The sequence below is a fragment of the Myxocyprinus asiaticus genome, chromosome 14, assembly GCF_019703515.2.
Source record: "Myxocyprinus asiaticus isolate MX2 ecotype Aquarium Trade chromosome 14, UBuf_Myxa_2, whole genome shotgun sequence".
Lineage (NCBI taxonomy): Eukaryota > Metazoa > Chordata > Actinopteri > Cypriniformes > Catostomidae > Myxocyprinus > Myxocyprinus asiaticus.
Genome location: NC_059357.1, coordinates 24,622,886 through 24,643,623, shown reverse-complemented (window position 1 = coordinate 24,643,623; position 20,738 = coordinate 24,622,886). Strand labels below are relative to the sequence as shown.

The 20,738-nt window shown below is 37.7% G+C and overlaps 1 pseudogene; it reads left to right on the top strand.

Moving 5' to 3' along the window:
• Positions 1 to 936: 936 nt before the first annotated feature.
• The window catches only part of LOC127451331 (thyroid hormone receptor alpha-A-like), a 66,151-nt pseudogene continuing 46,349 nt past the window's right edge, over positions 937 to 20,738 (top strand).

The window sequence follows — 20,738 nt, the reverse complement described above, 5'->3', positions numbered from 1 at the left end:
CACAACAGAGCTCAGTTGTACTGTGTCGTAATTTGGCTTATCACACCATATCAGCACTGTGTAACTTCAGTATAGAAGCTAAGCTCAAATTTAATTAAACTAACAAACACATTTTGAATGATAAGATCAGAACTTTGACTCATCCGTATAATGGCTGATGCTGAAAACCATTCCAAAACTACAGGCAACCACATTAGTATTACAAACAGCATTACTATGCAGTCACTTCATATGAGTAGTTCCTCTCCATCTCTACTCTCTCCCTGCTTGTCCTGATTTGAATGGAGATGACACCATTTTCATGTAAGTTAGTGCACCTGTGCAAGCAAACCTAACAAGACTAAACACAACCTTGATGATTTTGTCAGCATGTGTATTTATCTTCATGCAAAAGGTCTCCGTCAACGAACTACAAACGCTCATTGACTGACATGCAAGCCTCAGGGTATGATGGCACATGTAAAACCACACCACATTGTCCAGTGTTTTATTACAAAGTCTCTTTGCAAAATCTTACTGCAAACACTAAAGTCACAAAACTGAATGTGTACTATGCAGAGATGTACTATTGTAATATGCACAAACTACTGTGTACACTGTAGAAAATGCATCCATTGACAAACATAGGAACATGTTTCAATCACTTTAAAATGTAAAAAGTGTAGTTTTTTACCACTTCAGTAAAAATTATAATTTATTCAAATTGAGCTGGATTACTCATTACTAGGTTTAATTTATTTATACAAACTATAGGTGTTTAATCATTTGAAATATTCATTTTTTGATCATCTAAGCTGAACTGTAACCTACAAGGTTGGAGTTGTACCATTGTACCATTGGAGTTGTGGCTGATATGTTCACCACACTTAAACTTTAATTCATGGATTTGAAGATATATAAGCACTGGCAAACATTCACAGCTGTCTCAGTTAGTTTCACAGGGTCATCTATCAAAGACAGGGTTAAATGGGTTAAGCTTTTGCGAACCTGTAGAGAGCAGCATTTGATATAATCAGATTCTTCTATACCATCAGCTCGTCCTTACCGTAAAGGGGGTGGAGCGACTATAGTAATGCTCTTGCATTTTCGTGTCTTGGTAGCCGAAACATAATCGCTGTATGTTTGTTTCCACACATAGACAAACAAATCACGAACTAACTGCCTCTAAGTGCGTATATCCTTAATGCCAATTTAAATAGTTCGTAGCTGGTTGAAAGGGGCATCAATATTTTCCCGCAACGTGCATTGCATTACGCTAAACGGGGATAGCGACGAAGACCGCTCGTTGAGGAGCCTTGTGGGACTTCAGTAGACCCATTTCGGTTTTTGGAAGCAGTTTGGTTTCTTCAAAAGGAAGTGGGTGAGTTATTGTCCTCCGGTCAGCTGTCGCGTTGAGCTTCTCACTTCAGAGGTGTCCACTTATAAGCTACGCTCAAAAGCGCAGAGTCGTAAAACATCTGCGCCGATGTTTTATAGCTTTGCACTTTCCGCGCAACATTAATAGACACCTCTGAACTGAGGTGAAAAGTAAGAGGGAGCTTGCCAAGTTCGGTTCAGCATACACACCAGAAGGCAAGTCACATTAGTTCCCATTGTTGTAGTTTGGATAAAGGGATGTAGACACTAGAATGTGTATACTGTTACTTGCGGCCGCAAGGGCTGGCGCTGGCGAGAGAGTTGTTCACCGCCCCTTAGTGTCATGTAGGAACATTTACTAGGTCATTTGGGTACATTTTGAATGACTAGTCCTTGGCTTCCGAGTATTATCTGTTCATGTACTGTAGGTGGGCTTTTTTCCTCACATACATTAAGTTATGGCAATGCATTCATGGGTGGAAAGTAATAAAAGAATCATTCATCCTGATACATAGCCTAGTGTTTATCATTCAGCTGTGTAGATTTATAAGGCTGGAATTTATAGGCCCTTTTGGATAGAACTGTCAGTTTAACATACGAAGATATAAATCTACAGCAGTTTGCCACGAACTAAAAAACGAAAACAAAACAAAACGTAGGGGCAGTTCACACCGAACTTGTTTTTGCGTCCGCCTTTCTTTTTTTTAAATCGCTTTTCTATGTAAACGCGGCGTACGGGCGTCTTTGACTGGTTTTTTAGACGTCGTGTGAAGTTAAAACGTCAACTGTCCCTAGACACCTACGTTCTGCTGTAATCGTAGCCCTGTTACTATCTTTCTTTCTTTCTTTTTTTTAACACAAGAACACGTTCGATCTGAACGGCCCCTTAGATTTTATTTATTTTATTTTTTTATTTATTTTTGTACATTTTTGCTTGGTTTCAACGGATGTTGCACATCACCGAATAAGAGGACAAGAGCTTGTCGTCATACAGGGCTGAATAATTAAGTGCATGGTTATAATGAGGTCACGCGCGCGCCCTTAAAGGACCTAGACGGTGGAAACATGCGATAAACAGTCCTCCATTCATGGTAAGGTTTCAAAGGAGCACTATTTACAAGTAGTGTAGCTCTAGCACACTTGGACTGATGTGACTTAACACCTTTCCTAACATGTAACGCATTCGAGGGCGCATTTGCAACTGCGGTTATAAGAACGCGGAATGAAGGAAAGGAGTTCAGTTGCATAACAGCTCAGCTGACGTCCCGATGTGCAGTCATTATGCTGACGTCAGAGCGGCCTTCGCCAGTGGGCACGGGTCAAATGAGGGAAAGCCTTCCTCAGCTGAACAGCCTGTACCCTGAGAATGTACATACACGCCTGTGCGTTTCTGCTCTCGTTGTTGTGTGGTGTCTTTAAGCAGTCGTAGGGCTTACCATACAAAAATAGTGTCCTCGAAAGTGTTCTATTTGCAGTGCTCTATTTTCAGTGCTCTATTTGCATGGGATATCTGAGTGTACGCACTACAGATTTAGCTCAGCAATCATGTCTGTACATGCATGAAGCATGTATGAAATGGATTATAATAACAAAAGCAACAGTAATAACATCAGATGTTGTTTTATGCAGTCATGTTAAGTGTTACAACTGTCTGGGCAAAAATAAATTTTGAGAGCAAATCTCCTTATGCCAAGTGCAGTTAGATAACATCTCTGAGTTTCATATGTATTTTTTAAGTTAATTTACATTTGCATTTTACATTTATTCATTTGGCAGATGCTTTTATCCAAATAATACAACAGCAGTTCATCTTAAGGAGACAGTAGTATGAAAAGTGCTGGATTACAAAGTTTCAATTGCATCAAAAAATACTATCCAAGACAGAGATTAGAGTGCAACAAGAATATACACACACACACACACACACACACACACACACACACACACATATATATATATATATATATATATATATATATATATATATATATATATATATATATATACAGCTCTGGAAAAAATTAAGAGACCACTCAAAAATGATCAGTTTCTCTGGATTTACTATTTATAGGTATGTGTTTGAGTAAAATGAACAGTTTTGTTTTATTCTATAAAGTACTGACAACATTTCTCCCAAATTCCAAATACAAATATTGTCATTTAGAGCAGTTATTTGCAGAAAATGACAACTGGTCAAAATAACAAAAAAGTGGAATAACCCTGATTTTCAATCACAGCTTTCATGAGTCTTGGCATGCTCTCCACCAATCTTTCACATTGCTGTTGGGTGACTTTATGCCACTCCTGGCTCAAAAATTCAAGCAGCTCGGCTTTGTGTAATGGCTTGTGGCCATCCATCTTCCTCTTGATCACATTTCAGAGGTTTTCAATGGGGTTCAGGTCTGAAGATTGGGCTGGCCATGACAGCGTCTTGATCCTCCATCCACACCTTGATTGACTTGGCTGTGTGGGATGGAGCATTGTCCTGCTGGAAAAAACAATCCTCAGAGTTGGGGAACATTGTCAGAGCAGAAGGAAACAATTTCCCTTCCAGGATAACCTTGTACGTGGCTTGATTCATGCGTCTTTCACAAAGACGATTCCAGCCTTGATGAAGCACCCCCAGATCATCACCGATCCTCCACCAAATTTCACAGCGGGTGCCTCTCCAGGTCTCTGTCTAACCATTAGATGACTCTTAATTTTTTCCAGAGCTATATATATATATATATATATATATATATATATATATATATATATATATATATATACAGTTTAATCAGAAGTTTACATATATACCGTAACCAAATATATTTAAACAGTTTTTCACAATTCCTGACATTTAATCGTAGAAAACATCATACCTGTCTTAGGTCAGTTAGGATCACTACTTTATTTTAAAAATGTGAAATGTCAGAATAATAGTAGAGAGAATGATTTATTTCAGCTTTTATTTCTTTCATCACATTCCCAGTGGGTCAGAAGTTTACATACACTTTGTTAATATTTGGTAGCATTGCCTTTAAATTGTTTAACTTGGGGCAAATGTTTTGAGTAGCCTTTTCACAAGCTTCTCACAATAAGTTGCTGGAATTTTGGCCCATTCCTCCAGACAGAACTGGTGTAACTAAGTCAGGATTTTAGGCCTCCTTGCTCGCACACGCCTTTTCAGTTCTGCCCACAAATTTTCTATCGGATTGAGGTCAGGGCTTTGTGATGGCCACTCCAATACCTTGACTTTGTTGGCCTTAAGCCATTTTGCCACAACTTTGGAGGTATGCTTGGGGTCATTGTCCATTTGGAAGACCCATTTGTGACCGAGCTTTAACTTCCTGGCTGATGTCTTGAGATGTTGCTTCAATATATCCACATAATTTTCCTTCCTCATGATGCCATCTATTTTGTGAAGTGCACCAGTCCCTCCTGCAGCAAAGCACCCCTACAACATGATGCTGCCACCCCCATGCTTCACAGTTGGGATGGTGTTCTTCGGCTTGCAAGCCTCACCCTTTTCCTCCAAACATAATGATGGCTATTATGGCCAAACAGTTCAATTTTGTTTTATTAGACCAGAGGACATTTCTCCAAAAAGTAAGATCTTTGTCCCCATGTGCACTTGCAAACTGTATGTGACGAGGAGGAGGGCGGCGCCAGGTCATGAAGACACACGGCCGGCCCTGAATCGGGCTAATCAGCCGGGAGGGGGATAAAGACGAGCCGGAGGCGCCATTTCGAGAGAGAGAGAGAGACGCACGTGGCCGCGCTGCATGTTTGTTTATGTTGGTTTTAAGTTAAGTTTGACATTAAACTTTATGTTTACTGTTCAGCCAGTTCCTGCCTCCTCCTTGCCCATCCTTATACTGTTACACTGCAGTCTGACTTTTTTATGGTGGTTTTAGAGCAGTGGCTTCTTTCTTGATGAGGAGCCTTTCAGGTTATGTCGATATAGGACTTGTTTTACTGTGGATATAGATACTTGTCTACCTGTTTCCTCCAGCATCTTCACAAGGTCCTTTGCTGTTGTTATGGGATTGATTTGCACTTTTTGCACCTAACTATGTTCATCTCTTGGAGACAGAATGTGTCTCCTTCCTGAGCGGTATGATGGCTGCGTGGTCCCATGGTGTTTATACTTGCTTACTATTATTTGTACAGATGAACGTGGTACCTTCAGGCATTTGAAAATTGCTCCCAAGGATGAATCAGACTTGTGGAGGTCCACAATTTTTTTTATGAGGTCTTGGCTGATTTCTTTTGATTTTCCCATGATGTCAATCTAAGAGGCACTGAGTTTGAATGTAGGCCTTAAAATACATCCACAGGTACACCTCCAGTTCAGTTCACCTCCTGTCAGAAGCTAATTGTCTAAATGCTTGACATCATTGTCTGGAATTTTACAATCTGCTTAAAGGCACAATTAACTTAGTGTATGTAAACTTCTGACCCACTGGAATTGTGATATAGTAAATTAAAAGTGAAACAATCTGTCTGTAAACAATTGTTGGAAAAATTACTTGCATCATGCACAAAGTAGATGTCCTAAACGACTTGCCAAATCTATAGTTTGCTAATATGAAATCAATGGAGTGGTTAAAAAAAATTAGTTTTAATGACTTCAACCTAAGTGTATGTCAACTTCTGATTTCAACTGTGTGTGTGTGTGTATATGTGTATATATATATATATATATATATATATATATATATATATATATATATATATATATATATATATATATACATATGAGTGTATGGTCAAGTGCTCATGGAAAAGATGTGTCTTTAGCAGTTTTTTGAAGACAGAGAGGGAGTCTGTTTCAATTAAGGAGTTGGGAAGGTCAGGAAGTGACCTGGGAAGTGATTGTTGGGAAGGTTGGGAAGGTCGGGAAGTGATTGGATGATGCTGGACATTACTTTGAATCACACTCTTTCAGCTGAACTCAAAGTATAGTCAGGACATTACTGATGTAAAAAAACAGCACCATCACTATTTGAAAAAGTCATTTTTGATCAAATCTAGACAGGCCCCATTTCCAGCAGCCATCACTCCATAACCTTATCCTTGAGAAATCATGCTAAATTGCTCATTTGTTGCCATTATATAAAACACAGTTGAAACTATTTGGTTCGTTAAATGAAGCTTAACATTGTCTTTGTGTTTGTTTTTGAGTTGCCACATTTTGTAATAGACTGGCATGTCTTAAGGTCAAGATTAGGTCAAAAATGGTAAAAAAAGAAACAGCTTTCTCTAGAAACATGTCAGTCAATCATTGTTTTGAGGAATGAAGGCTATACAATGCTTCAAATTGCCAAAACAAAACTGAAGACTTCATACAAAGGTGGACACTACAGTCTTCAAAGACAAAGGACAATTGGCTCTAACAAGGACATAAAGAGATGTGGAAGGCCAGCTGTACAATTAAACAAGAGGATAAGTACATCAGAGTCTCTAGTTTGAGAAACAGATGCCTCACATGACCTCAGCTGACAGCTTCATTGAATTCTACCCGCTCAACACCAGTTTCATGTACAACAGTAAAGAGAAGACTCAGGGGTGCAGACTTTATGAGAAGAATTGCAAAGAAAAAGCCACTTTTGAAACAGAAAAACAAAAAGAAAAGGTTAGAGTGGGCAAAGAAACACAGAAAATAGACAACAGATAATTGGAAAAGAGTGTTATGGATCTTAACCCCTTTGAGCTTTTGTGAGATCAGCTAGACTGTAAGGTGCGTGAGAAGTGCCCGACAAGACAGCCGCATCTATGGCAAGTGCTACAGGAAGCGTGGGGTGAAATGTCACCTGAGTATCTGGACAAACTGACAGCTAGAATGCCAAGAATCTGCAAAGCTGTCATTGCTGCACGTGGAGGATTTTTTGATGAGAACTCTTTGAAGTAGTTTGAGAAGTTCTAAGCATTTTTTTCAAATTGTAATAGTAATTTTTCACGTTATTAATGTCCTGACTATACATTGTGATCAGTTGAATGCCACTTTGGTGAATAAAAATAATAATTTCCTTCCATAAGAGCAAAATCTGTACATTATTCCAAACTTTTGGCCGCCAGTGTATCTACAGTAATTAGTGTGACTGCATTGCATTGCTTGATGTGATATGGTGTAAGGATTGAATTTGGACAATTATTTTGTGTTGTGATTTGTTGTTTAGTGGGGGTTAAAAGTTGTTACAAAATAAATAAATGAAGTTGTCACTCAGGCCTACTTATATTTTAATTGAGTTAATAAGACCTGATTATATGATTTTTTTTATTGTAGAGGACCTCAAAAGCCATTGTACTTCTTTAGAGATAAGTCTTTGATGGACATAGCTCTCCTATTATTTTCAAAGAGGGCACCAATCTATGTAATAAATACATTTTCCTACCAGGTCTATTATATCATATGTCATCTATAGGATACAGCACTGTAAATATGTGTCTTAAGGGCCCAATATACTTCTTATACTTCTTATTAAGTTCTTATTCATTCTTCTTTCAGGGGTAAAAAGAAGTTCTAAACAGCCGAGCAACGGTATACTGTTTCCGTACTTTCAGACACCAGCCACACTGCTGTGGGAGGTGTTTAGAAGTACATTTAAATATGAGGATGCTCAGTAAAACCTTGACTAATGTGACTTTAAAATGTGTTATCAATGACTTTATGACTCATTCTATGAGTATAATTCACCCTAGATCAGTAAAATAAGTTGTTTTAACCACTCAATGATGATTTAAAGCAATATATATGCAGTAGAAAATGTTTAATTTGTCTTGTTTACATTATTACTTAATGATGCTAATGCGCTAACATGCTATACATGGCTTTAATATGCTCCGATTACACTCTGTAATTGTAATTTATGATGATGCTGATACTATTGCAAAGATGAGCATATAGAAGTGTTAATGTTCAGAACAAAGACAAAAGAATGATGACAGGCTTACTTTCGGCAGATGTGTGTGAATGGCTTTCACTGCAGATGGCACATGAGTGAATGGGCACTTGAGAGTATTTGAGTAGATTTGATTCCTTTTGTAGACCAATTAAAAAATAATAATAATTAAAAAAAAAATGCCTGACATGGTCTTGGTAAATTTCTCTACATGAATGATCATACAGATGTAGGTAAATTTGCACCAGCTCGCTAATAACTCTACGCACCGTTGTGTTCTTGTTGACTGATTTTTACTGACTTAACAACATAAAAAGAATGAGCTGTCGGCATCAAGGGAGGTGGAGCTCTAGGTCACACCTACCGATGGTATGGACCAATAGCAGTAAGAAGGTCTTAAGCAGTCGGTTAGAAGTTATCCTAAAAGTTCACCCAGGCGAGCTGTTACGAACCACCGAACGAATGCTAAAACACAGTCTTTTTGGCCAGATTTTGTTGTAAATGACGTCACACCCGTTCGTTCTTCGATTTCGTATGAGGTATATTTGGGCCTTAAGTGTATGCTTCTTGTATTATTTCTGTATTGAAGAAAGGTGCCCAGTCACCATCGATCACCACTCAGCAATCTTTGGAGACCAAACAACAAGACCTTTGTGTTACTGCTGATTAGACTTTGTAATAGAACTCACTGACAGATGGATATGGTCTCTTGGCCCTAAATGATAAACATAGTCACCAATGATCCATCCTCTTTGTGGACACTGAGTGCTCTCCTCCCTGACTGAAGAGGACTGACCTTGAGTCAAGCATCCCACCACTCTTAAGATTTAATGAACTACCATCATGAGATGTTATCTCAGCAAATATCTGCGATTATATAAGCATTGTCACTACAAAAGAGGAACTGCTGTAGATGTAATTTGATATATGCATCATATACTGTAGGATTACATAAATCATATAGAAATAAAAGCTGTAAAGCTGCCACTGACTACGCTAAGGTTACAAATAGATTGTAAAGCAAAGCTGGAATGTTAATGTCTCGAACAACAGATTCAAGAGTTTCGGATCTTACACCAGGGTACTAATTAATGTTCCTTAAACTAATCTTATGTAACTAACTGAAGCAATAATTTGGACAAAAATACACAAGATTGGTAAAATCATGTTTGACTCAATTTACTTTCAATCGATGTGACTCTCACATTTGAGTTAAATACTAATAAAATAGACTGTAAATACTCTTTCACTCAAGCCTGGTCCCATCGTAATGAAACACATACTGTACATTCCATTATCAGATTCCTATCTCTCATGGGTTAAAGACTGGAAAGGCAGGCAATCTGATTGCTCTTTATTGTCAACCATTGTCTGAGAAAAATTTGTCAAAGTCTAAGTTCTAGCAAATAGCTGTCACTCATCAAGTGACTGCAATGTTTCTAAAGCCTTCAATTTAAAAATTATTTGGCTTAGCAGCAGTATGTTGTATTGCAGCAAGTGTCATCCTTCAAGTCTGCCACGTATGTTTGAAATGTAAATGCCACCCACATAATCTCATGCAATCCTCTTTAACCATTCATAATTCTTGCTCTGGAAGGAAACATCAGGGGTATAAATAAGAGGAAGATATGAGTTGCATTATTGCAGAACGATTATGTAGTGATTGTCTTTCTATGTGAATATTGATCAACATAAATATTACAAATTCTAGATATTTAAAATGTAACATAGCAAAGGGCCTCATTGTAACCAAGGAACAATTTAAGAAATTATTTTTTTGTGCAGTGCAATGAACATTATGCCACAAATTTTGTCACAAGAGCTTAACTTGTATTAAGCTTGTAACATTCCTGCAACAACAACACGTGTTAGGCAGGGGTTGGATTTGGCACAAGTTAGTGAGAGAGTTGTCTGCAGAAGCTGACTGCAAGTGTACAATTGTGCTAAGTCTGCACTGTTAAAATGTTTTTGTAAAAGTACAGCCATATACAGCTAAAGTGTTCTTTATTGTTATTCAACCCTTTAAGCTTGGATGAGCCCACAAAATATTAATAACTACAGTCTTGACCAACACAAAATAGGTATTATTTTAAAGTTTAGAAGCTGTACTTTAAAATTCATGTAGGTATTATGACCAAAACTGAACAAGTGCTTTTAAATTTGCAGACAAATCAGAATGCCATGTGTCATATGTAGTTGGAAAGCTCTCAAAGTATAGAATACAACTACTCTATTTGTTTTACTCACAGACAAAAATATGAGTAATAGCTAAGTACATATCTTTGACATACGTATTACATGTAAACAGGTGATGCTTATATGCCGTGTTTTTACTTAAACTTAAAAAAAAAAAAAAAATGTAACAAAACAAGCCGTTTATCTTTAAAACCAGCACACACGCAATGTAATTGGATGCATAGATCATTAGATAATCCACACAAAGCACAGTGTGCACACAGCACATGTTGTGCTGTCTGGCTAAAAACACGTTAGCTTTTCTAGAGATGACTTCATCGGATATAATTTAGTACATTGTCCAGCGTCATAGAATGCTAAACCAATCGTATTAAGATTCAGATCACTGCAATCAGTAGCAAAAGTCATCCAAAAATGGGCAGAGAGGATCGTTTACACTAATTACATATGGTCACCAGGAGATGGCGCCAAGTACATGACACAGACTCAATGATGGCTCGAATGACACAGAATGGAACTGAATGAGATCTCATTACTCATGCCTGAATGCTTTGGAGAGAGAGAGCATACCATTAGTCATTTTTTTTATTTGAATGTGTAATTAGTTCTTATGTACAATTATTATGTTTTATTTGTTTGGAGAGGCTTTTGGAAACTTTGTGATCTGAGATGGACACAAGGATAAATTATTTTTGATTGCTTTGTCATATCAGCACAAAACTTTACTCAGTTACAGGTGACATGATTGGAAAAAACTTAGGAGCTACCTCATTTACATCTATTTTTGAAATATATTGTGTAAAATCAGAAAAATCGGGAGAAATATTTTTTGCCTCAAGTTTTTTTAATTTCCAGCAGTTTCTTAGGCTGAGAGTCTCATAATTTATCTTAATCTATATCATTAAAAAATGTAACAAAAAAAAAAATAAAAAAAATTCTTTAAAATTATACCAAACACTTTGACCCTCCTTGTTTTTTTTGTTTTTTTTGTCGAGTTAAAAGCCTTTCATTTTGGGTATGCCACAGAGACAGAAATCTTAAAAAACACCCTCAGAGTTTAAAGGGTGAAAACCTGCCTCTTATGTGTTGAGAGCATGTGCACTACACTGCACCTCAACTCTGACGCTTTTTTCAAAAGATATGGTCCAAACATTCACTAGCTTTAACAACTCACAATATGCTTTGATATTAGCTTGATCTCAATTTCCCAGAATGCAAGATTTTTGGTCTCAAATTGTTCTATTTAAGGAATACAGTGGTTTTATGTAAGAATTTTGCTGTTAACTTAATTTTTTACGGTATGACTGGCTACCTCACTCATGTCCAGATTTAGGTGAGGATAGTAATTATATTGTTTACCATAGTAAAGCTTTAAGTGAGAACTTTTAAAGACAATCTACAGCAGAACAGCAGTACAATAACCAGCCCTGCCACTTTTTAATATCTTCAAGGTTCCTGCTTAGAAAACAAGGTCATCAAGAGCCAAGCAGTTTGCAAGCAAATAGGTTGTGTAATAAGATGTGATGACATTTCTATAGGAAATTTATGGAAACTTGTTGATGATGGATCATAACATGGTGGATAAGTGCACCACGAACTTCAATCAATCAGTGATAAGCTCTTATTACGATAATAATATGAAACAAAGACATGTGAGTGCTGTTTTTATGTGATAAACCAGTTATGAGGTATTGCGTTGCTAAATGGTAAGGTAGGAGGAGGTAATTAAACACTGATAGAAAGACAGATGGCTGAAACAAAGCCACGTTCAGCACAAATCTAAGACGTGATGTTTCATGCTAAAAAGGATACATGTGTTATCGAATGTGCTCGTGAGACATATTAATAATAAACAAAGAGGCAAATGAAGAATAAGTGTATGCAGCTATAACTCTCTTTGAAGAAATTCCCATAATTTGAGGTTTAAAATTAGTTACTGCTAATTTCTTTTCTATGGTAACCCTTAGTTACCTTTTCAAAGTAACCTTATTTACACAAAAAATCCTGAAAATCCTACAGTATTGCTAAAATAAGTGGGATTATAGTAGTTATTTCACTTTTTAACATCAACAGGTTTTGGATTTGATTTCACAACCTCTTTTTCATTCATGTTGAAATGTAACAACATCTGTCAATAAAGCAGAAGCCAGTTTGACCATCACTGGAGGAAGGGAGAATTTTGTATTTCACAAAGAGAAGTTTATCTGGAATTTGCAGTTATTAAGAATAGTTTACGCTGATCCTTATTAGCTGCTCCTTCTCAGGCCAACCCATTTACCATATAAAAAATATGTGCCATATGCCAATGTACATGTAAAGAAACAAAGCTAAAAAATATCAAAATGTGGTTTGTAGCTCTGTTGTGAGGTGTAAAGTAGAGGTCTTTTGTATTTGATATTAAAGACTATTGGTAAGCTCTGAAGAATGGGTAGTTCAGACAGCTTGTGTGAAGAAACTATTTAGTGATCTGAAATTTTTTTGTCATGAATTCTCCTTAAACATTTTCCAGATGAGAGGAGTGTGAATAGACTATGTGATGGATGACAGCAACACAGTTGGCCCTGCTTAACTATGGTTGTCTGAATTCCTGTACCAGAAAATGATGCAGCGAGTCAGGATACTGGAAGCTGAGGATAAATGCTCTCAGACCAACTGTTCGTAGAAGGCATTTAGGAAGAGAAGATATTCTGAGCTTGTGAAAGGTTGTCACTGATGTACACATCCAAGCGGTAGCGGATTTAGGCATGGGGGGGGTGTTGGCACGAGGCACCCACACAGACAACTTTGAGGGCGTGATGAAGCGGGTTTCGCACAAGGCACCATACAACCACCTCCTAATACTAGAAGAACTAAGTATAAGAAGTTAAGGTGTGAGAATCTGCCAAACCTTGTGCGTTTCCTGGCTGGGTGTAGCACCGGCTGAAGAATCCCAGTGTCAGAAATGAGTGGCTGAAGTTTATTTTTAACAAGGTCCCTGATTAATTCAGCCTAACATTCACAGTTTGTGTGGCACATTTCAGCGCAGATTGTTTTGTTTGCATGACTCAGTGTAATGCAGGCTTTTCAAAGAGTAGGGCTATCACTCTCAATTTATTTTGCAATCGATTAATCTAATGGTTATTCTGATGGTTAATTGAGTAATTGGAAAAATTATTTGATAACTCCGAAAAAAGTTGTCGATGTGAAGTCACGTTTGGCTAAAATGTGTTCAATAGGTAAGTTTTGATGTACTCTTCAATTGAAGTACAACAACAAAATGGTTGTGCAAACAATATCTAAAGCCATCAGACAACCAAAGCTGATCTATAATATAAATAATTTATTTAAATGAAGCTCAAAGACATTGGCTACTCCAGGTGTACCCAACTACTTTTTCATCAACTAGTTCGATGTGATCTATCTATTTGAGTTTAGAACTCAAGAAGAAGATTTTTAGAAGAATATCTCAGCTCTGTTGGTCCATATAATGCAAGTGAATAGTGACCAGACCTTTGAAGTTCCAAAAATCACATAAAGACCACATAAAAGTAGTCCAGTGGTTAAATCCATATCTTCAGAAGCAATATTATAGGCGTGGGTGAGAAACAGATCAATATTTAAGTCCTTTTTTACTATAAATCTCTACTTTCACTTTAACATTCTTTCACATTTTGAAATTGAAAGTGGAGATTTATTGGAAAAAAGGATTGAAATGTTTCTCACCCAAAGCGATTACATCGCTTCAAAAGACATAGGTTTAACCACTGGAGTCATATGGATTACTTTATGTGATTTTTGGAGCTTCAAGGTCTGGTCACCATTCACTTCCATTGTAAGGACCACAAGAGCTGAGATGTTCTTCTAAAAAATTTTGATTGTGTTCTGCAGATGAAAGAAAATTATACACATCTGAGATGGCATGAGGGTGAGTAAATAATGAGAGAATTTTCATTTTGATGGGAATTTTACACGGTACATGGCAAGCGACAAGTTTTTGCATTCTGTGCAGTGTGTGGCACAAGCACAACAATGCCTGCAGCTGCTCTAGCTCAACGCAAAAGAGTGAAAACATGTATCTATCAGTGATGCAATTACTGTTAATATTGTATTCCGTGTTGCATGTAAGTGACCCCTATCGGAGCCACTACTCTGTGCATGCTTTTATCCCTTTTGGCTAGAAAATTCTCTCAAATGAACAGTCATGGCATGATCAGAACATATGCTGGATGTAGAGAAAAATATTATATTTCTTGACATGATGTGTGAGTGCAAGAGATGGTGTTGAAATATCAGTGTTATACAGTTCTCTAAGGCTGCTACAATAAGGCATTGTTCTGCTTGTTCATATCTGTTTCATTGTTCAATGTACATTTGTAGACTCTTGAAAACGTTTCAGACCAAGGACACTTTTGGTGGATAGAGAGATTGAGCAGGGACCTGTTACATATTGTGTCAAATTAAAAGTTGCATTTTAAGCCTGGACTATAATAACATGCTAATAGTATCATTAATGACTATACTGTACATACTAGTGGTGCACCGAAATGAAAATTCTTTGCCAAAACCCAAAATTATGGACACACTGGGCTGAAAACCGAAAATGATTATTTTAATTTAGACTGTTTGGAATAATTGAACAAATTCTAAATGTTATTATCAGGGGTACACAGAAACCACTTTTTCTGTAACTACACATTTCATTTTAAAAATAGAGTAGACCGAGAAGAATTACATAAAAATATGTAGCCTATTAAGAAAACCTTTATTGTTAACTACTCTAGTGCATATTGCAGCTACAAAATGAACAATAATTCAAGTGAAAATCTTCAGTGAACATGATGCCAGTTCTATTGGCACGTTTCTTTCCCCCACATTGTATGTGGACCTGGAATGTGGAATGGATCTCTTTTGTGTTCACTTCACTCAGTCAATTATTGTAATTTAATAATAATAAAGATAATACATTTATATTAAACAATAATATAATTTCAGTTGTAATTTCAAAACTTTAAAACCCACAGGCTTTTATTTTGGCAGGACGAACTTTGTGCTCTGCTAAAAATAATAGGACATCAAGAGTCGTGCATGACGTCTGCAACGTTGCGCATGCATACCATTTACTTATGAAATGCATCCTTTGCAATTCACAAAACTTTTGAATGGCTTCAAGAGACTTTATATATAATGCACGAGTCATATGGACTACTTTAATGGTGCTTTTATGCTTTAATGTCATATTGGAGCTTGACAGTAATGGCTTTGACACAATAACTCACATTATCTGAACACTGGAAAATGCTCTTCACTAATGCGCTAATAACCAAGAGAGCAATCACTTCACTTCTGGGGATGTGGACATTAATGTGCAATGTAAACAATGCTTTATCTTTGTGTGAGTGTTTCTGTCACCGGATTTTAAAGTAACAGTTTCTGTTTAATTTTCTGGTCAACATTTTCGGTCTGTTTTTCTCTTTTGGCCAAAAAAACAATTTTTTTTTAGGGGGTGCAAGGTGCGAGGCGAGACTGTTATCGGGTCCTTGAACAGTTTCCAGGTGAAATGTCCACAGATGAATCCCAAACCCCAACCCTAAACCCAATCGTCAGTGAACCAAAAATCTCATATTAGAGCGAAAATGCAACTTCTGAATCCCGCTTACCATTGTTTATGTAAATGCGATTACTCCTGGTTTCCTTGGGACCAGAACCCATGTCTTAGTGGTTCAGTAGCCCCATAGGGACAGGTGAAAATGTTTGAATTGATGCAACAAATTTGATGGCTTATGGTGCTTGTCAGTAACTCGGCAAAATGTGGTCAATTGCAGGGTACATGAACATGTGGAAGCAGGATGTAATTTGCTATAGCTTCTTAACTTTAGCATTGGTTAAAGTAAACTTAATATTGTATTTTTGTTTAACGCATATTTTCATTTTTTCACAAAATGTTTTTTGAGATAATTACAAACAATTATTGACTGGCCCCTTGCAGTGTGACCATGGACTGCTTTTCAAAGGAGTTTGATTGTACCAGTACATTAAATGCACAAGTGACTCTACCTTGTACCTTGACAACATAAAGTGTCAATGTTCTGACTGTATAGAGTGGCAACTTGTGTAAAGAGTGGCACAGGTGCACTGGAAAACATCCCCATGGTCAGACCATGACCCCGACATCTGCCAGCAACAGCCCCAAAGAGAGCCATTTAACATTACAGTCACTACACTGTAACCAGAGGATTGAAGTAGATCACATTTCATTGGCCTCCCTCTTCCCCCTCACCAACCTCATGCGGACTGTTGATCCTCTTTGTGTGTGTGTGTGTGTGTGTGTGTTTGTGTGTTTGTAAAAGAGGAAGAGAGAGGAGGGTCATTTATATATCCTGCTGAGTGATTTATGTGTATGTCAATTTGTCATCCTACCACCTCCCTTTTTTTGCTCAGAACTGTGTTAGTCTTTCTGCTATAGTGTGACGTGTCCGCTAAGCTGGCAACATAACTAAGTGGTGTGACACTTAGAATGTTGCCACACCCTGAACGCCATGGAGACAAAGTATAGGCTGATAATGATTTAGGGAGACACATAAAGAAGCTAATTTATGGAGTACTGATTTGTGTGCACAATGAGTAACACACATCTGTAGCTCAAACACAGCTAGTGGTAATCATGATGTGACTGTGTCTCGGGTTAATGGCCGTTCAACATCCATATGTACACTGATAACTGTAATGCACCTTGATTTGGATTCAAGTAGGTGTGGGTAATATACTGGTAGACACGATAAACGGGTAGAAATTTGACAACCACTATACATTTTTGATTATCGTCTCTATCGCAGTTACACAAAATTGCCACTGCATGGCAAGAAATGTGCACAGCATTCTATTTATTTTACACATATGGGATGCACATTCTGTCGGAGAAATGTAGGTGGAAGGCGGACCGGCTGCTTGTTCCTCAAATCCTTGTGAATGAGAAGATGAGGAGGAGATTACATTTCAATAACATTCATCCGCCGGAGCAAATTCAATTACATTCATCTTGCGTTCTAAATTTGTTTCTCATCTGACACATGCGGCTTTCTTTCACATGATTGTATGTATTTTTTAGGTTGTTTGCTCATCTGCAATACATCTGAAAGGCGTTTCCTCTCATATGTCAATGAGACTTTCAGTAGATCTTTGAGATGTTTATGATTAAGAATATTGGTAAATCTGATCTTTTTAAGATGTTTAGCAGATGCTATTTAGAATGTGATGCTTTCCAGATGAAAAGATCTAAAACAGACATCTCGGAGATGTACGTGTGCTATCTGGGTTGTCAAGTCCAGCAGGCTTCCCGTTTGTGCTCCAGAGACAGGAGAGCTCAGAATGTGGTCACTCGCACTACTCAATCCGATTTCTTTCGATATCACGGCACAAAGCACAAAACTTACGTGACCCATTTGAATTCTTGAACACATTTTTTTACCTTAAAGTGCTATGGTGGAAGTCAAACATCTAGAAAGGCCCGACATTCTAGCTAACACTGACGAGGAAAACAGATAAAACAATGCGTTATGTGCATGTTAATTTAAAACCAAATTAATTGTTGTCTTTTACTTTTTTTTATATAACTTCCTCTTATATAAATTATGTATGTATGTATTAGGTCTGTAGATATTTGTGTGTTGTTCAGGTGTTTCATGAGAGAAGAAGATATGATGGCGTCAGTGCTTTCAAGCAAAGCCAACTGTGGCAATAGTTATAATATTTTGATTCTTTTTTTTAAAATTTATTTATTTATCCCCTTTTCTCCCAATTTGGAATGCCCGATTCCCACTACTTAACAGGTCCTCGTGGTGGCACGGTTACTCACCTCAGTCCGGGTGGCGGAGGACAAGTTTCAGTTGCCTCCGCTTCTGAGACAGTCAATCCATGCATTTTATCACGTGGCTCGTTGTGCATGTGGAGGCTCATGCTACTCTCCGCGATTCACTCACAACTTACCACGTGCCCCACTGAAAGCGAGAATCACTAATGTGACTCTACCCTCCCTAGCAACTGGGCCAATTTGGTTGCTTAAGAGACCTGGCTTGAGTCACACAGCACACCCTGGATTGGAACTCGTGACTCCAGGGGTGGTAGTCAGCGTCAATACTCGCTACGCTACCCAGTATTTGGTTCTTGTTGGAGTCATGCAAACCAGTGGATGAGGATCTGCTTTAATGATGGAAAAAATACGGAGCGGTACATGAAGCTTATCAGACCAGTATGTGTGTATGTGCGTTAATTTTCTGGACACCGACAGAGCACATTTTGTAAAAAGCCAACTTTCACCACTTGTTTTTCGGAATAATAAGACGTGAAAAATTAGATTTTTCCTTTATGTAGACTCAGAGTTTATATGTATGTTACCCTAATGCCGTCAGTATGATGTTTCTATGAAAGCTCCGGTAAGTGCAAATTATTTTTTTTAATGTTTTTTTTCATTCCATTTTTATTAATGCATATTGTTAATTTCATATTTCCCCCCAAATGAAAATTTGTTCACAAAACAGATGCGCACACGTTCGGTGTGAACGACCCCTAACTCGTCTGTTCGCACGTTTCTGTGAGTGAGAGCACGTGCGTGAAACAAGTTCGGTAAGCCTGTTTATTTTTTCATTTATACAAACCCGAACCCGAAGTCCTACTTGAAAAACTGACCCGAACCCGGCCCGAAACCCCTTGGGTTCTCGGGTCCCATCGGGCCAGGGTCGGGTTGCAGACCTCTAGATCAAGGGCAACCATATTTACCTTAAACCATCAGTTTTCTCAGAAGAGCAGTGCCAAAGCACAACTAACGCAAACAACAAAACAATGGCTGAATTTGTAAATTACAATTTTTAAGTTTTAACCACAGATTTTGATAGAGAGCCCAGAATTATGTCATGTACCTTAAAGAACAAAGTTTTTTGTGTGTGTGTGTGTCCCACATCCTCTTTTTGTCCCACCCACTGACTGTTTGTCGTTATCACATATTGTGCAAGGAAGAATTTTCTAAGACAAAAGATGCCACAAACAGTCTTAAACCCCATTTGGACCTCTGCCACACTGCTCAAAATTAAATGTGTAAAATCTCATTGTGTATTCATATTGGTTTGTGTACCATCAAGGTCTCTGCAGGATACTGCTAGCTCCCTATAGATCCATTCCTTCTGGTTTTATCTGCAATGACCCCTAGCCTGGTCTCCTGTACCGCATGCGTCATGTGTCTTGTTCCCTGTAGGGAGAAAACTGTGTACTGTACAAAGCGGTAATCATGGCAGACTTTTACTAATTAATAGAAATATAACTAGTTTTGTTTCTTGCAATATGTGAATACGCTGTTGATGAGATTTGATCTAAGATACAAAGATCAAATTACAGTGGCGAAATAACAACAGGAGTACCGTGTGAACATAAACAATGGTTACAGACTGAATTTGGATACTGTTCATAAAGTAACATTGCCCAGTGCATGTGTGTAATTGTCTATATATCCCCTCTAGGTTTGCTGTAGAAAGCGCATGCCAGAAGATTGAAGTATGTCACATTTCATTGGCCTCTCTAAAAAATTTTATTTGATTACACTAAAACTTGACATTGCCTGTAAATTTATCTTTAAAGCTGTAAAAAAGGTAAATCATTGTGCTAGAATGTGAAGTTAGAATTGCTAACTCAAATACTATATTACAGTAACTTTCACCATCAAGAATGTCATAGCCCACTTTCAAAAGAAAGATGAGAAAAAGATCATAGCACTATTAAAGTTTAGTTGGAATGCATTATAAATACCAAACCAATAAAGCTTTGAAATATTCCTTTAGGTGTAATTCAGCTATTCATTGTTAAAGCTCAACCTACAGTAATGTTGTTAGTTCCCGCTCAAAGCTCAATTGCTGTTACAACTTTGTACAGTGTACGGTATTCACTTGTCACATTAATTAACATACCCTTTTTTTTTTTATGAAGAACAATATATTTACTGTATATGTGCAACTATAAAATTTGTAGAACTTCTATGGATACGATAGAAGATGGAACATGTTGACAGTTCTCCACAGAATCTGATTTATTGTTTACTGGATCCCCCAGGGGTTTGGTTGTTTTTTGCCCAAGTACTCACAGTGTCCCTTAGGAATTCTTGGCTTATGGCCAGAGGACCTAAATTCAACTCCTGCCCATCGTTCACCTCCACACTGAGCTTAGAGTGTTTTGAGCAGGGAACAGGAGATTTAAAGGTTTCCCTGTGGTTTTTTCCAATGTGTATGCCCTAGTCTCCATTTCTTGCCCAAGACAGACAGTCCTGCAAAGCCCCAGCTA